The following is a 17,060-nucleotide window of genomic DNA, read 5'->3' as shown; positions in this document are numbered from 1 at the left end:
TTCTGGTGAGAGATCAGGAGACCAGAAGGCTGATGATAGAAAACCTCTTGGTAAAGACCAGGCTTGGGAGGTTTCTGCTGGAAAGGACTGCATTGGTTGTTGGACTCCACATGATGTGTGTTATGGCTTGGCAGAAAGTTTGTCTGCATTTTGCTCCTGCCCAGAGACTTTGCCTGAGACTGACACAAAGGGCAATGGACTGATTAATCTTGAAAAAGAAATTAAAAAGCAATCGAACATTGAGGCTGTGGCATGGCTATTGTTGGGGGCTGTTAGCCAGCTTTATGTTTCAAATCAGGAGCAAAGAACCCAGCAGAATAATTTCCTATACTGTGAGTTTGGCCCAAAGGAAGATTCCAGGAAGGATGTGGATTGTAAAGACAGAGTTGAGATTTTGATTCCTGAGGAGAAACAGAGAGATAAGAAAGACAGCCCTGGGGCATCCCAGGAAGCAGGTCCCCGCCCTGTGCAGCCTCACAGCAAAGATAAAGAGTGCCATGCTCCAGAATGGCGACAGAGGCCACGTGAGGTTCCAGAATGGCGACAACACAGAGAAGCTTTTCATCACAATCAGGTAAACAGAGCCCTGAGATCCAGGCAACTGACCCCTACAGCCAAAAGAAAAGCCTGGCCATTGCTTCAGCTAGCAGCAAACCTTGGCGGCATCCACAAGGTGCTGATTTTAGGTGCAAGGAAAATGCACGAATTCTGAGGGTAAGATGGCTTCCACCTCGATTGCAAAGGGCCTAGGAAGCCAAGCAGTGTGCCCCTGAGAGGGCAATTTGTAAAGATGTAAGGGTGAAGCCGAAGGTGCAGTGGAGACCCCAGAAGTTTGGAAAAGCCAGGAATGTGGATGATCCAAGGGAAGCTGCAAAAAGCGAGCAGAGAAGATTTAAGAGAAAAGCTGCGGGAGTTAAAATCACCTGAAGTGCCCTGGGGGTGGAATCACCCAAGTCTTTTGGAACTTGCAACCAGATTGCTTCAGATGCTGAGTGTAGAACTCTAGGACTTAATGTTTGCCCTGCTGGATGTTAGAATTGCTTTGTTTCGAATGCTTTCTATTCTCCTGTTTGTAACTTTTGGAATGGTGATGTTTATCTTGTGCCTTTGCATTTCAGAAATGTTTAACCTTATTTCTTTTGTACAGGGGTTTACAGTTAAGAGTTTGCCATAGATCTTGGAGGAGACTTGGGACTTGTACTTTTCAGCAATGTTGAAGCTGTTAGGACTTTGGCAAATCTTGGAGGTGGACTAAATGTCTTTTGTATAAAGGATGTACATGAGTCCTGGGGGCCAGGGGTGGAATGTCATGGTTTATGTTTGTGTCCCCCAGGCCTCATGAGTTTGCATTGTTCATTTGTGATGGTTCATTGTATAGTGCTTGGATTGATGGTGTCAGTGCTCCACCCATTAGGGGTGGAACCAGGATGTGATGTAATGGCAGGAAGAAGGTGTGTCTTTCTCTCTTTGCTGGTTCAAGCTTGCTGTGGGCGGCCGCCATGAACTGCAGCCCAGCCATGCCTGCCTGTCTTGGAGCCAACTGAGTGTGGACTGAAACCTCCAAAAACTGTAAGAAATAAACCTTTCCTTTCCCAACTTGGGCATCAGGTATTTTGTCTCAGCGACGAGCATAAAGTAACTAAGACGTGGGGGACCTCAATACTATACAGACAATTCAACTGGATAAAAAAAGCCAACAAAGAAATATCAGAACTGAACCAGATCTGTGAACAAATGGGCTTAGCAGATGTCTGTAGAGTGTTCCACCCACAACATCAGAATACACATTCTTCTCAGTTGCACATGAGACATTTTCCAAAATAGACCACCCACTAGCTCATAGAGCATGCTTAAATAAATACAAATTAATTGAAATTATCTGACCATAGTGCAACATAAATTACATAAACACATGGAAATTAACATCTTTCTTTACAACCAATGGGTCACAGATGAAATTAAACAAGAAATTAGAAAGTTTCTACAATTAAATGATAATACAAATACAACATACCAGAACTTACAGGATATAGTGAAAGCTGTCCTATGAGGGAAATTTATAGAAGTGAATGCTCACATTAGAAAAACAGAGTGATCTAGAATGAACAACCTAATGTTGAACCTTAAACTTCTAGAAAAAGAAAGACAAGCCCAAAGCTTGTACAAGGGAGGAAATTATAGAGATCTGAGTAGAAATTAATGCAACTGAGACTAGGAAAACAATACAAAGAACCAATGAATTGAATGATTCTTTAAAAGATTAAATAAAATTAAATAAAAATAAAAAGATTAAACAAACCCCTAGACAACCTTATTAAATTAAGGAAAGAAAAGACTCAAATCCATGCAATTAGGAATGAAAAGGATGAAATCACAATGGGTCCTGCAGATATCCAGAAGATCATCAAAACCTTCTTTGAAAACTTTTATTATAAGATGGAAAACAGAATAAATGGATGGAGTCTTAGATACATATGAATTAGCAAGCTGAATTAAAAAGATGACAAATTTCTAAATAACCCATTGTCAATCAGCAAAAGAGGTAACTGAAAACTTACCAACAGAGAAAAATCCAGGTCTTGATGCATTCACCTCTGAATTCTACAAGAAATGTGTGTGTGTGTGTGTGTGTGTGTGTGTCTGTGTCTGTGTGTGTGTGCACATTGAAGCATGGGGTGGAAAAAATAAACAAATAGTAAATAGTGCCTTAAATATTTGTTGTTTCTTTTTTCTATGTCATAGATAAGTTACTAATCCCTGATAAATACTTCAGTTTAAAGCTCTCATTCTTGTGCTTCTGGTGGGCATCGCCTCCTAACACATGTGTGTGCCTCCAGTCTCTGTCCCTCCCACCCTACCCAGATGATAAGGTGATCTTTCTAAATATGGATCTAATCATGTTACAACTTGGGTTCAGTAGTACCCCTCAGTCCAGCCTCAGCTCAGGCACTCCCCTCTGAGGACCCAGGATGCTCATCATCTACCACCAGGAGAGAACAGAGACACCAACCAAGATGTGGCCGGTCACTGGGCACAAGCAACCTACACACAGTCCCCTAGACAACCTTATTAAAATAAGGAAAGAAAAGACTCAAATCCATGCAATTAGGAATGAAAAGGATGAAATCACAATGTGTCCTGCAGATATCCAGAAGTTCATCAATACCTTCTTTGAGAACTTGAGCTGAAAAAAGTGTTCAGCATTTTTATGATAATCACAAAAGCTGGCAGTGCTGTACCGTAGCAATTTGTGCTTAAATCTTTTCAGTGGTAACACTAGTTGGGAATTATTTCTCCCCACATAAGGATCTGGACAATCAATCCCTTTTGTTCTCTCTACATGTTTGGCTGAGGAAAGACCCAAAGAGAGGATTAAAATATTTATTTTTTTCACATTTAAGGAGAAAAAATTGGTTTTGGGGGTTTTTTGGTTTTGGCTAATGTCCCAACTCAAACAAGTTGTTGTCAGTCAACAGTCGAGGGTTCTCTTACTGAGTTCAGAGAGAAATCATCGATCAGCAACGTGCCACTCTGTTTGCCCCTAGTTAATGGTAGGTGACTCTGGTTGACACTGCCAATTCCTGCTTTCTAGGGATACTGTCAGTAGATTCTACCAATTGCTGGTATCTGGAGCTCTCCAGGGCTAACAAGCCCTGGAGTTCACTCCTTTTTCTTTTAGAGTGACTATTCTGTCCTTTACATGATCTTCTAAGCCCACACTACCCAAGAAATGTATCATAAGCACGTTTACAGGTCCAGCAGGACAAGCTTTTATTTGAAGAGGACCTAGATGGCACCAGAGGAAAGCCTCCTCCACTAACTGGAGCCAGAGGAAAGAACTGCGTATACACTAGCTGCAAGCCTCTGATTGGTCCAAGTGCAAATTGGGTTCAAATTCAGGCCTGCTGATTTGTTCAAATGCAGGCCTATGATTGGTGCAAATGGTTCTGGAGTATCTAGGACAGACAGAGCAGTTTAGCCCTGGATGAAGGAAAGTTTGGGGAGAACTTTTTGATTGACAGCTGTCCTATCTCAGTGATAAAACACAGGACTAGCCCTGGGGAATCTTCAGGAAGCTTGATTGTGTTTATCGCAGCATATTGGGGTTGGGGAAATTGGGGGATAATGAGTCTGGACCCCTCTGTGATGTTGGCCACATGACAGGAAGTTACTTTGCCATTTCTTCAGCATTTGGTGCTGCGGAGCAGGGTAGGAGCACTGCAGCTCACAGATGGCCACACCTTCCACCAGAGGGGCCACGACAGCAACCACTAAGTAACCTGGAGAACATGAAGGCAAGTTGTCCCATGCTCAGGCAAGAGACACAGTGAAAGGAAAGAAGGAAAGCAAAGGGAAAGGGTGCGACATCCCATCGCCAAAGCATAGTCTACCCTGACCATGGTAAGAGTGAAAGGAGGAGAGTCAGGGGCTTCCGGTCTGTCTCAAAGGAACCACTACCATCAGTCATTGATACAGAATCAGTGCACAAGCTCTGAGAATCAGTGCACCAATGACAGCCTCAGCTGAGTAGCTGTTTCTGAAGAAAGTTAGCAAATGTGAAGCTTCTAAAAGTCAATCACGATAGCCTAAGACAATGACCAATCAGAAAGTGACTCAGTCCAGTGACCAGTACACACATCTGAAAGCCCACCAATGCCATCAGCCTTCCAAACCTACCAACTCCTGAACCCCAGGATTCCCAAAACATTAATAACAATTCAGTTTATGAACTTAATTTGTTTCATGATTGGGGGAAGATGGCTGTTTGTGTGGGGAAGACATCTGTGGTCATGTTTGCCACCCACATGGAGCATGAAAAAGAAATCAACTGTTTGCAGAGAGGTGTTCATGAACCAGGACATTAGTGTGTCTTACAAGTCTACTGCATAGGCAAAAGGGAGGTTCACCTTTATACAAGAGATACCAAGTTTACAAGTTTGTGACTGTCAACAGTTCAGCACTTCTTCGTAATTAGCTATGAGCTCAACTCATGGGGGACTCTTGGGATCAGGATTTATAAGAAAAGAATTAATACAGGACACATAATTTATAGGATTATTTTATATTCACCCCAAGAATCAAATGCAAAAGAGTGCGAGAAATTTGTCCACACACTCAGACCCAAAGAATTCAGCTGAGGGCTGAATCCCACAGCAATGTCATCGTGAGTCCAGCTGAAAACCTACAGTCATAGCAATGTCTTGTGCAAATCTGTAGCCAGGATCTGCACTGGCCCAAAGGTCAGTGCAGAAGCCAGAAAGTTTGTGCCAGCGGGATGAAGGATCTGTGCCAGCAGGCTGAATGAGGGATGGGCGCTGGAACCAGCAAGCGATGCTCAAAGTAAAGACCAGCGCTCCCTCAAAAAGAACCACAGCCATCCTCAGAGACAGCAAGATCCTGAGCTCTTCTGATGATGGAAACAGCCAAGTTCTTCTCAGGAAAACCAGCTCAACAAGCTTCTCCAGGAGAATCAGCAGGCTGGGGATGTGGCTCAGGGGTAGAGCATTCACTTTGCATGCACGAGGCCCTGGAAAAAAGAAAGGGAAAGGGAAAAATATATCTGTAAAATAGTTAAGATAGTTATACTGTTAATTGCTAGTAGTTCATTGAAAAGTATAGTTTGTGCCTGTACTGTTTGATCCGTTTTTCATGCCTATATCTTGTAATATGAACAACCACTTTGAAGATAACAATACGCAATGTACTAACCATTGTTACTCTCTTACAATCCTGTTTTGAAATTTAGTACCATTATTTTTATTGGGGTTTTTTGTCTTGAAAGAAAAAAAAAGAATCAACACCATCATCTCCTCCAGTTCTCTCTTTTTTTAAATTTTATTTAAAGAAAGACAAAACAAAACAGAAAACGAGCAGAAATAGTACATACTTTTAAAGAAAAGAAATAAACAGTAATAAATCACTAGTTGATGTATACATATTGTCCTCCCATAAATAATTGCTTAATATACAAAAGTGGAACATATAAATGGGAATTCAATCAGGGAGACTGTAAACAGTTCTGTTCAACTATCCAACAAAAACTAAGTAATATGGCTATAAATCCTATACACTTAGACATGTATGCATTTATCTGTGTCTTCATTTGTGTGAGACCTAACAAAACTTAATAGATTAAAATCCTTCTGAACAAAGATTAATAATATTGCTGGATTTCACATCATGACACTCTGGAATCAGCACTCAGTACTGCAGTGCCCCTTTTTTTCCTTCAAAGTATTTGTTCATTTCATCATGTGTCATCAGATCACTTCCCATAAACTGTTTATGTTTTATGCAAGCATGAATCTTAACATGTTATTTCTATCCTTTCTATATTAGAGAGAGAACCAGAACAAAGCAGGACAGAACAAACATACTCCTATACACACATAAAACTAAAAAGACATATAAAACTCCTGTATAAGGAGTTCTTCTATGGTCACTGTGCTGTCTCTTGTTATCATCAATGGAACTGGCTATATCATCAGATAAAGTATAATTGAATATATCAGTACATAACAGAATTAATAGAAATACAACTTTGTAGATAGTGTAGAGCTACAAAAACAGGTAGTAACCAAATCAGAATCGATATTGTAGTGAATCATTGTCATTTTCAGTATAGTTGTCTATACTCTTCAACTTGATTCCAGCAACCTAACAGTTTTGAATAAAATCTGTCAATAATAAGCAGCAATCAATCAAGTCAGATTTAACTAAGATCACTCATGATACAACAGTATAAGTCATACAGGGATCCTGATTGAGTTAATAGGAAATTAAAGATGACCACTGTGCTATGTCCTGATATCTTTGGGACAGCTGTCTGCACCCTCAGATCCAGTGCTTGTGTACAAACTGGGACAGAACAAGTTCCATCCAAGCAGAGTGGTACGAGTAATAAGGGTTTTAGTTTCTGATATTATGCTATTGGCAACAACCCTCAGGGGGGCCTTCCACACCCCACACTATGCTGACTCATTACAGCTGGGGGCTACAAGCTGACCATTAGTTAATCCATCACAGGGACACAGCTATCCACACATGAGATTATCACAGTCAACCCTCTCAATTCTAGCAGGGGGTGCTCTTTACTTTGTTGTGTATATTTGCCTCCTAAAGTACCTAAACATAGGTGTAAATTTTGTGAGCGGCATGATGGCATCTTCCCTCTGTGAGGGGTTAGGGTCCTTTGGCTTCTTTTAAAGGAGTTCTGATCTCGTTAAGGTCAGAGTGCTTATGACCTGATCTCCTCCTGTTCCTTGAGGCTGGTGCCCTGGGCATGAGGTGTAAGGAGGCTCAGGGATTCTCAGGTCATAGCAAAGGTCCACATGGATAAGTCACTCTTTTTAGCTCAAATGACAATTTGAATGTGGTACTACCGGAAATATTTCCTGATTCCAAATACAACCAAATTGTCGAGTGATGAAATGTTCCTTAGCAAGAATTTAAAAATAAGAATTCTTTTTACTGTCACAGAGCTTTGGAGGATGTGCAGCCCTTAGCTTTTCATGACTTAGCTAAAATGTAAGTAACTATGGTCCATTTTCTCATGCAAAGTTTTTCTTAAGAAAAAGCTGTGTAGAGGGCTATGTGAATAAATCTCTTCCGGGTAGGAGTGGAGAAATAAAAGCCAATTGTCCAGAGCCTTTTGTTGAGTTAGAATTGTGGGGGAAATAGACTTCTGATGACGATTATAAGGGTATAAATGTTGGCAGATATTTGCGTGAAATTGCAGACAATTTTCATTCAAAGTTAAGGCAAAGCATGAAAAATGCTGTCCAGGCAACAGCTAATGCTCTTTCTGTTGACACTGAAGTCACTGCTATTAAGTTGTTCTCCAGCTGAGAATTTGCACTTTTCCAGGTGAGCCATTAAAATATTTTTGTGATTTTGTTGACATTCAAGAGTCTTGCATTTTTTTGCATTCAGAAACTCATTAGCTTTTATGAACAAAGGTACTTGAGAGAATCCTCAGTTTGCTGGAAGCACAGAAGCCACATCTTAACCCTTAAGAATAGTCTCCCAAAACTGTTGTTGATTTTTTTAAATAATCCACAGAGTGAAAGCTACTTATTTTTTGATCATGATTATCAATATCTCTAATAGAATTATACAAACTGAAAGGTCAAAGTTTTATTGAAATACTTCAGTCATAAGATAAAGTGTTGAGAGCAAATAATTGCAGAACAAATACCAGTTTGTCAAGTCTTATCAAGTTAACAGCATTACCCACGAGAGAAAAGCTCAGCTCAAAATGATAATTATTGTAGCACATGTCACGACCACATTGTGAAACACTTTCATCCCTCATCGATCTCATTCTCTCAAATTGATGTATTAAACACGCTCCTAGAATGGGAACAAAAAGAACCATCTAGTGTTGTGAAGAGAAAAAAGGGAATAACACTGGCAACAATGCTCTTGCTGGGGAACATATTTTTAAAAGTCATTTATGAAGAGGCATAGTTCTGAAGAACAGTAGAGTAAGTTCGGCCATGAAACATGGTGTTATGTGCTTCAACAAGCCAAATCTGAAAAGCCATCTTTGGAGCTGTTTGCTTATGCCAGTACATTTTCTGCATACTGGCTTATAATGCAAATGTTGAGTGTTGTCATGCATTGATGCCTGCTTGATAAACAAGAGGAGAGACAGAGGACTGAGTTGTACCACTATATAAATCACATTAGGATGCAGATGAAACACACTGTCACAGCAAGGCATGTTAGAGGTGAATTCCACAAAGCAGGTAACTAGGGAGGCCAAACCATCAAGGATGTAAAAAGACATGGTTGTGCAATTTAGTATTTTATATTTATCTCAGACAAACAACTATTACTAAAGTATAAGTCATGACCTGTGAAATATTGTCTTTTATCTCAATGTACAAGCAATTAGAAATCACTTTCGCTTAACTGGGCATTCTGATTTGTGGTAAAACCAGTGGCCTAAGATTGAATTTTATCAGCAAACATGGGGCTACTTTCTGGAAGATTATTGTGTGAGTTTTCTCTGCAGGAAAGACACTCACATATCTGAACCAAGGCAGCGGTCACCACTCTGGTATAGGCACCAGGTGGCCTCATGGGGCTGTAGGGATTCCCGATCTCACACTGCAACACCTGCCCGATCAAGCATCTTTATGGAACATGGTCACTTTGATAAGAATTAACTTTGTATGTGCATTAGAAATAATATTCAAGTTTAAAGACTGCCTTCTTAAGAAATTTGCAGTAGATTTGTAGGTTTTTATTATTTTTCATCTTTTTAGCTTACACTACCATTTGGGAGTGTAAGAATCTTGGAATCCATGGATGCCATTTCTCTTTCTGACATTTGAGGGGTTCATAATCTATAAGTGAAGAGGAAAGGGAAGTATCGGTTTTAAGATTCTGTTTGAGGCAACAGGCACAGAATGCTCTCATGATTTAAAAAAGTGTAGTTACTCTTTGAGACTGACTTTTTGTACTTTTCAGCAAGTCGTTTATTGGGTCAGGATGCGTCTATGAGAGCTGTTAGTTTGAAGGGGCAATGGCAGGATTATTCAGGCTTAGTCTTGCTACACATGGGCTCAACAAGGGATTCAGTTACAGTTAGCTTGTTCTTGTAGGTACCGCACAGGAAGAGTTTCTATCACGAGGATTTATTAGTTGTTAATCACATAACATCCACTTATCAAGACAAGAGTAACTCTGTAGCCAAAATAAACAAGCCTGGCATGTCAGTGGCTTATTACAATACAGGTTTGTTTTTGCTTGTGTCACAACCCAATGCAAGCCAGTTCACTGTTCCCTGGGCCATAACTCAGTGACCCAGGCTGTCTTGTTTCACTCCCTTGTAGCTTCACGGTCACCCTGACATCAGCTGTCTGCAAGGTCAGGAGAGAAGATGTCACCCCCAAAACATGGTGCTGGATGTTTTAAGGATCCAATGCACAAGTACAAGTAGTTCACATACAAATTCGGTCACATCACAGGGTCTGAACGAGCTCCAAAGCAGCTGGGGAAAGCAGAGCAGCACCCAGGTACAGGATAACACTGAGAATCTCTGCCACAGGAAGGAAGGAAGGCTGGTGGCCCTCATGCCTAGCACCACCTCCAGCCAGCAGGCTGGGCTCTCTGATGTAGATTTGGCTGAGGGTGCTCAGAGCTCTGCAGCACTGCGCATCTCCTCACTCAGAGTTATTAGAAATGTGATCGCTGTTGACTTTAGAATAAGTATATTCGAGGGGCTGGGGATTTAGCTCAGTGGCATAAGCACCTGCCTTGCAAGCAGGCGGTCATGAGTTCGATCCCTGGTACTGATAAAAATGAAAAAGACAAAAAAAAAAAAAGAATAAGTATATTTGAGGTCATTTTTACATCCATCCTAAATATGGTGGTTAATAGGGAGGAAGGGAACAGCCCCAAATTGTGGGTTATTTCTCCATATCATATAATACCTGGAATTAGTACTTTTAGAAGGGAGCTACTAAATAATTTTATTTGAATCACCTAATTCAAGTGTTAAATCTAAGTGTATTTAAAATGTAGATTTCAGAGAACAGTCACTTCCCTTTTAAATCAGAATTTACCTTGGTGGAACATAGGAACCTACATTTTCTACATTTTAAGCTGCTCCCTAGATGTTCTTTTTTTTTTTTTTTTTTTTTTGAAGAAAATAAAACACTAATAAAATGGAACAAAACAAAACAGTAAGAACAATATTGGATTTCAAAAACAAGACAGAAGGAGATCCCCCCATAATTGCTAGATTGTATATTGTTATCCTCTTAACAGATGCTGAGACTACCAGCTTTTGGCCTGCAAAGTCAATCAAACATGACAAGCATTGTTCTTGTACTTCCATTGCTATCATCTCAGTCTGTGTTCCTCCGAATCAGCCATTGCTGTGGGGGAGGTGTCCTCTTCTGGTTTTCTAGTCTGTGCCCACGGGAAGAACAAGTTGACTTCTCATTTCTTTTCCATCCTGCATGGCTTCCTGTATAATCTTATGTGCACTAATTTTGAGAACCACATCCCAGCAAGAAGAACTGAAAAGCCTTCCACTTGGAAGCTGAGTCTGTCTGTGATGACAACATGGGCTCACGTCTGAGACCCAGTTTCCGTCATCTTTCAGAAATGAGAAAAGTCACGCATAGAAATTTCTAGAATTGGGGAGATCCTAACACGGCGGCTTGCTAGGGGATCGGGCGGAGTCTCTCCAGAGAAATCATATTAGATGCTAGAATATGACAACATGGAGAGGCCCAGACAAATGGATAATGATTGTTATTAACCAAGACAGCGCAGCTGGATGATTTAAAGTCGTGCTGAGACTGCAAAGGCTAATAACAAGAGGCTGCAAATCCCACGCCTTTAATGCAGCAAACTGACCTGTAGACCCAACAGGAAAAGCTGTGTTGGCTTTTGGTGACTGCTGGAAATTGAGACCTGGGACCCCAAGAAGCAGCCAGGACTGTCCCACTGCACCAGAGGAGATTGTGAAAGGCTCTGGAGCTCCAAAGCCTAACGCTGTGCAGTTTTCTGACCATTTCACGCTGTGCCAGGAGCGCAGTGAGGGCAAGCAGCATGGTGAGCAGTAGACTCAAGAGGAGGACCTGCACTGAGCCCTGGTGAGTACTGGGGACTGGGTCCCTCGGCTGCTGGGATTGGCCAGAGAACATGTTGGAACTGGGCAGAGCCCACCACCACGGGGACATCAATAACAGAGAGTCTGGTGCAAGACATCTTAGAGTTGGGCAGAACCTGCGGCTCGGTGACATCACTGAGAGAGGTCTGGTGGAGGACATCTTGAAATTGGGCAGAGCCTGATGCTGTGTTGGCTTCAGCATCATACAGAGAACTAGTGGAAGACATCTTGGAATTGGGCAGACCCACTGTCCTGGTGCTTCTGTCACAGAGAGGTCTGGAAGAGAACAGCTGGGATTTGGGCAGAACCCTGTGCCTCAGTGACATTAGTCAGCTGCTTCTGGCACAGAAAGAACTGGCAGGATCTGCTGAGGCTGAACCAAGCCTCTGCTTGGGGCCCAATAAGCAGATACAAAATAGTCACAATTCTGTGACATCCAGAAAGTACAGCCTAATTTATGGATTGACTGGCACAGAGGCTGGAGGCTAGCCTGTACCACCCCTGCATCCCAGCCTACCCCAGATAACAGCAAATTGGCATAGACAGCAAAAACTCAAGTCAGCACGCTTCTGAAAGGCCCTAAGCAATACGGAGAGGGCCAAAGACCCCCAGAACACTCCAGTCTGAAAGAATCCAGAAACATGACAAGAGATAAAAATAAAAAAAAATCTCCAGCTGCCCAACATGAGAAAATAAGCCCAGGAGAAGTAAACACTGAAGAGAACAAGCACAATAACCATCCAATACTGGACACAGCATCAGCCGAAATTAAAAAATATCTCCATGACCTCATAGATGAATTTAAAGCTGTATTCCTGATCCAAGTAAGGCAAGATATAAAGAGATTAATTAAAGAAATGACAAGCCCTGCCCAAGAGAACACAGATGGAAGAACTGAGGAAATCAGAAAAGAAAGAGAAACTTCTGAAGAAGAATTTAAACATAACTTAGAATACATGAAACAGATCCAAAGAGATTACCAGGAAACTAAAAACTCCATTGAATACTGGCAAAATATCCTGACAAAAACTAAAGACAGCCTTCTGAAACTTGAAGAAAGATTTATGGCATATGATCTTGAAAGAAAAAGCCTCTTAAAAATAACAAGGAACCAGAAAGAAACAATTTAAAGGCTAGAAGATGACAAAAAGATACATAACTTAAGAATAAAGAATGTGAGTGAGGAAGCAGGAGCAACCAAAAGTGAAATACAAAGAATATTCACAGATATATTAGAGCAAAATTTCCCATGTATAGCAAAAAGAAATGATATCCAGATAAAAGAGGCATACAGAACACCAGCTACCTACAACCAAAACAGATCTACGCCTAGACATATAATAATCAAGATTCCAGAAATCCACCAAAAGAACAGAATATTAAAAGCAGCCAGAGAAAAGAAGCAGATTACCTACATTGGGAAAATTATCAAAATAACAACAGACTTATCAACACAAACTCTTAAGTCAAGAAGGGAATGGGGAGAAATATTCCAAGTCCTGAAAAAAAATAATATGCAACCAAGGCTCATATACCCATCAAAACTCTCTCTCAAAATTAATGGAGAAATAAGATGCTTCCAAGACAAGGAGGAACTGTGGGAGTTTGTGGCCACCAATCCAACCCTACAGAGAGTGCTGAAGGACATTCCAGAGAAAGAGAGGAAGGGATACCAGGATTCCAGCAACAGTGGCAGAGAGGCCTCAATGAACAGGGCAGACAGTGGAATGCAGGAATAAGGGGGACAAATTATAGCAGAAAAGTGGAGTAGCAGACATGAGGCAGAGACGGTAAGCTATAGTCTTTAGTATAGACAGCTCTGAAACACTATAAAAAAAGGCAGGGGTCATTATTAATAGTGTATCAGGATTTAAAAGACACAGTAGTCTTATCGCCATATTTAGTTTGAATTTAATTTGTTCTGGTCTGTCCACTCATGTCAGATTTGAGGGCACAGACATCTGACCCAAAAATAGCAGGTTATACCATGGTAACTACCCTTACTTTCCTATTAACTTAAACTGAAATCCTGTATTACTTACATTGTCTTACTATGACTGATCTTAATTGAATCTGAATCATAAGACCATGGGTTGGCCTTGGCTGATTTTATTTGAATTTGGTATGCTTGTTAGTATCAACCCTAAAAGTAGAGGTGACAAGATGTAAATGATATCCATATTGGTATTAAATATTAACAGCTCTCAAATCCTACAATGCTTTCAAAGTTGTGTTTTTATAAAAATAGGTAATACTAGGCTTAACTATATTAAGCTGGTGTTGTGGACAAATCTATTGAAAATAAGAGAAAACATAGTAACTACAGAAGATCACCTATATTGTGGTCTTATATGTCTTATCCATTGCATGTTTTTCTAGGAATTTGTTTTGCTGTCTTGTTACGACTTGGTTTTCCCTATAATACAGAGAGGATGGATATATATGTAGCAATTCACACATGAGTTGTTTTTTTTTTTTAATTATTTACGGGAACAGATTATATAATGCAAGATGTAATGAACAGATACTCTGAAGAAGAGACGCTAAGAAACCCAATGCTAATTTTATAGCATTATGATATAAATTCTAGCAATACTATTGTTCGCTGATTAGAATGACATTGGTCTGGTCTCTTGAGTTCAATTTCAGCATATGTAGAGATGGGGACGGCTACCATGAAGAGAAGGAGAGATGCAATGGTAGTTATTATTGTCTTCCCCAATGTTGGATCTTGAAGACCTAAAAAGCCTTCATCATCCTGTAATGATTTGATTAGCTCTATAATAATATTAGTTCTATAATATGCAATAAGTATATAAAGTGGGTGAAGATGGGGACAACTATTTGTAAGACACTAGAGACAGTTAGATAGACAGTGAAGATCTCCAGTGGACTTGCTTTGAAATCTGTATTTCTTTAAATTGTTTTTTTTAACTGTTTTGTTCTTTTTTGATATGTTTAATCTTACCCTCTTTGAGATGTAAAACAAATGTGCAGGACTGATAACCATATTATTGAGTTTTTGTTCGATCATTGAGCAGAACTGTTTGTAGTGTCACTTTTTGAATGTCATTCTAAATACTTTAATTTTGTAACCTGAACAGCTATTTCTAAGATGACAATATGTAACTTATCAACCAGCGATTTCTTACCATTTGTTTTTCTGTAATTTTGTATTATTTCTACCCTTTTTTATCTCCATGTATTTTTTGTTTCCTTTTCTTTAAGTAAAAAAAAAGAAATTTCTAGAATTTAAGCTGGTCATAATGTTGCCTGAAACTGATGATGAAGGCTAGTAAAGAAGGCAGCACTTGATTTGCGCACTTCAATGCTCCAAAACTATTCTGTTGGTGCCTATGTGGAGGCATGCATGTATGTGTATTCCTCATCTCCACTACCTCATGTGTCACCGATTTTAGAATTCAACCTTCCTCTGGCTATCTAAGAACCCACCAAACAAAAGCTGCCTGCCAACCTTCCTGATATGAAATACCATGATGTGTACTATGGTCACTACAAGGATTCAATAAGTCAGTGCACATAATTAACCCAGTTCCTGACATTTAGAAGGCTAAATCAGTGCCAAAGATTATCAGAAGCTGCCATGACCAATGGCAGACCTGTGGCATTTCTGGGCCCCAAAACTAATCCCATGGTGGTCCAGGAAACAAGCACCCCAATATGTCTTTACCCATGGAAGATTATTCATGAGTGATGGAGGTGCTCTCAATGGGTCCATCATTGCTCCACCAGGAAATGAGTTCAGATGCCAGGGTACTGAGTCCTCCCATGGAGGACTGCCAGAGTAAATGATATACAGACTTCACCACTACTACCACCCAACACACCCACACAGAAGAGGTTTTAAACCCAGTGTAAATCAGTGGTAAGTTGCCTTCATTTGCCTGTTATAGACATGGCCTTGGACTCTCCTCAAACAACAAACTGCTCATCAGTTCAGAAAATGACAGGGTTCCATCTTGTAGGGTCTATATTCTTTCTCATGGGGATGTGGTCAGGAAGTGGGGAAGACAAAGGGATTGAAACCCTTCAGTCCACAGGAAGAATCATACGACAAGGTTTTACATATGTTACTATAAATTTAAATAACCAAAGTTAACCAAGACAGCATCTCCTTAATTTTGACATGGAAGATCTGAACAAAGTAAGAAGAAAAATCCATTGGGTGGCACAGAGGAGGAAGTTTCCTCCAAAACATTAGTGGAAGAGATCATAGGAAAGGGAACACACTCTCTGGGTCACAATTCTAAAGAATAAAACAGAGTATCATACACAATAATGATATTCTTAAGGCATTTGTTTAAGTGTATAAGTGCATTGGGGTTACAATGTAAACTCTTTGAGATACAGATTCACACACATTTGAACATTCTGTGTACCCCATATCCAATTTCCTCCAACAGTAACATCTTGCAAAACTGTAATACCACATCTCATCAAGGACATTGACTTTGCTACAACCGTTTAAGCTTCCTTGGTTTAGGGTGCAAACTGTGATAGATTAGCAATGGCTGACTGCAAGCTACAGTGTTCCTGGAATGCTGCTTTAAAGGAAACAGATGTTTCAGGCAATTAGCAATGTCTGCATCTGGTCCCTGATTAGGAGCAGGGTGAATGTTTGCTGCAGATGTGGAGACTCTGAGGTAAGTGAACAAAATGCTCTGGGGCTAAATTAAACATCTACAGCTGTTACTTAGCAATCTACAGTTTATCTTTCTCCCTATCCATGGGTTCTGCAACCAATCACAGATTAAAGTATGTGAAAATGTTTTAATTTGTAATCATAAATGTCATTATTCCCTAAGAAATACAGTACAACTATTTGCCGAGCATTTACACTGTGTTAGGTGTTATAAGTAACCGAAAGACATTTAAGGTATACAGGAGGGCATGTGTAGGTTATATGAGAATATCATACCATTTTATATAAAAGACTTGAATAGCCACAAACTTTTCTATCCAGAGAGTAACCTGAAAGAAATCCCACAAAGGATATCAAGCGATTGATTACATGTGTTATAAATTTTTTAACATGCCAAGATCCAAAGAAATAACATAAAGTTTGTGAAACTGTAAAATCAGTTCCATTGCATATGTAAATAACTCACTGCCTGAAGACAGAACAATCCTTAACATAGCAAGTTGCAGAACTGTTTTAAATATCTTTGGATAACTGAGCTATTTCACACTGAGCACCTAAATTACTGTTTTATGCTAAAGGACAGGGGCAACTTCACGTGCCATCAGCTATTGGCAATTTTTTCTACCAACTCTTTGTGAAATCATAAAATTCTTCAATTTACTAGAGAAATGAATGAAAGAATTTGGATAAATAATTGATTTAAATGAATTTTTCCTCATAAGTCTTCTGCAAAATAGGTTTAATTATAAGGTAGTGATTATATGA

At 40.0% G+C, this 17,060-nt stretch overlaps 1 long non-coding RNA gene across 1 annotated transcript in view; it reads right to left on the bottom strand.

The window, feature by feature from the left end:
- Nucleotides 1-5,046: 5,046 nt before the first annotated feature.
- LOC134476158 (uncharacterized) overlaps nucleotides 5,047-17,060 on the bottom strand; it is a 38,561-nt gene continuing 26,547 nt past the window's right edge. The window contains exon 2 of the long non-coding RNA XR_010047697.1: nucleotides 5,047-5,527. This is a non-coding gene — a long non-coding RNA (uncharacterized LOC134476158). The remainder of the gene's footprint in view (nucleotides 5,528-17,060) is intronic.

Source organism: Cavia porcellus, unplaced genomic scaffold, assembly GCF_034190915.1.
Source record: "Cavia porcellus strain 051 isolate PalLab524CR breed Dunkin Hartley unplaced genomic scaffold, mCavPor4.1 scaffold_5, whole genome shotgun sequence".
Taxonomy (NCBI): Eukaryota; Metazoa; Chordata; class Mammalia; order Rodentia; family Caviidae; genus Cavia; species Cavia porcellus.
The sequence above is the reverse complement of the archived record's forward strand: the minus strand, read 5'-3'. Positions and strand labels throughout refer to the sequence as shown.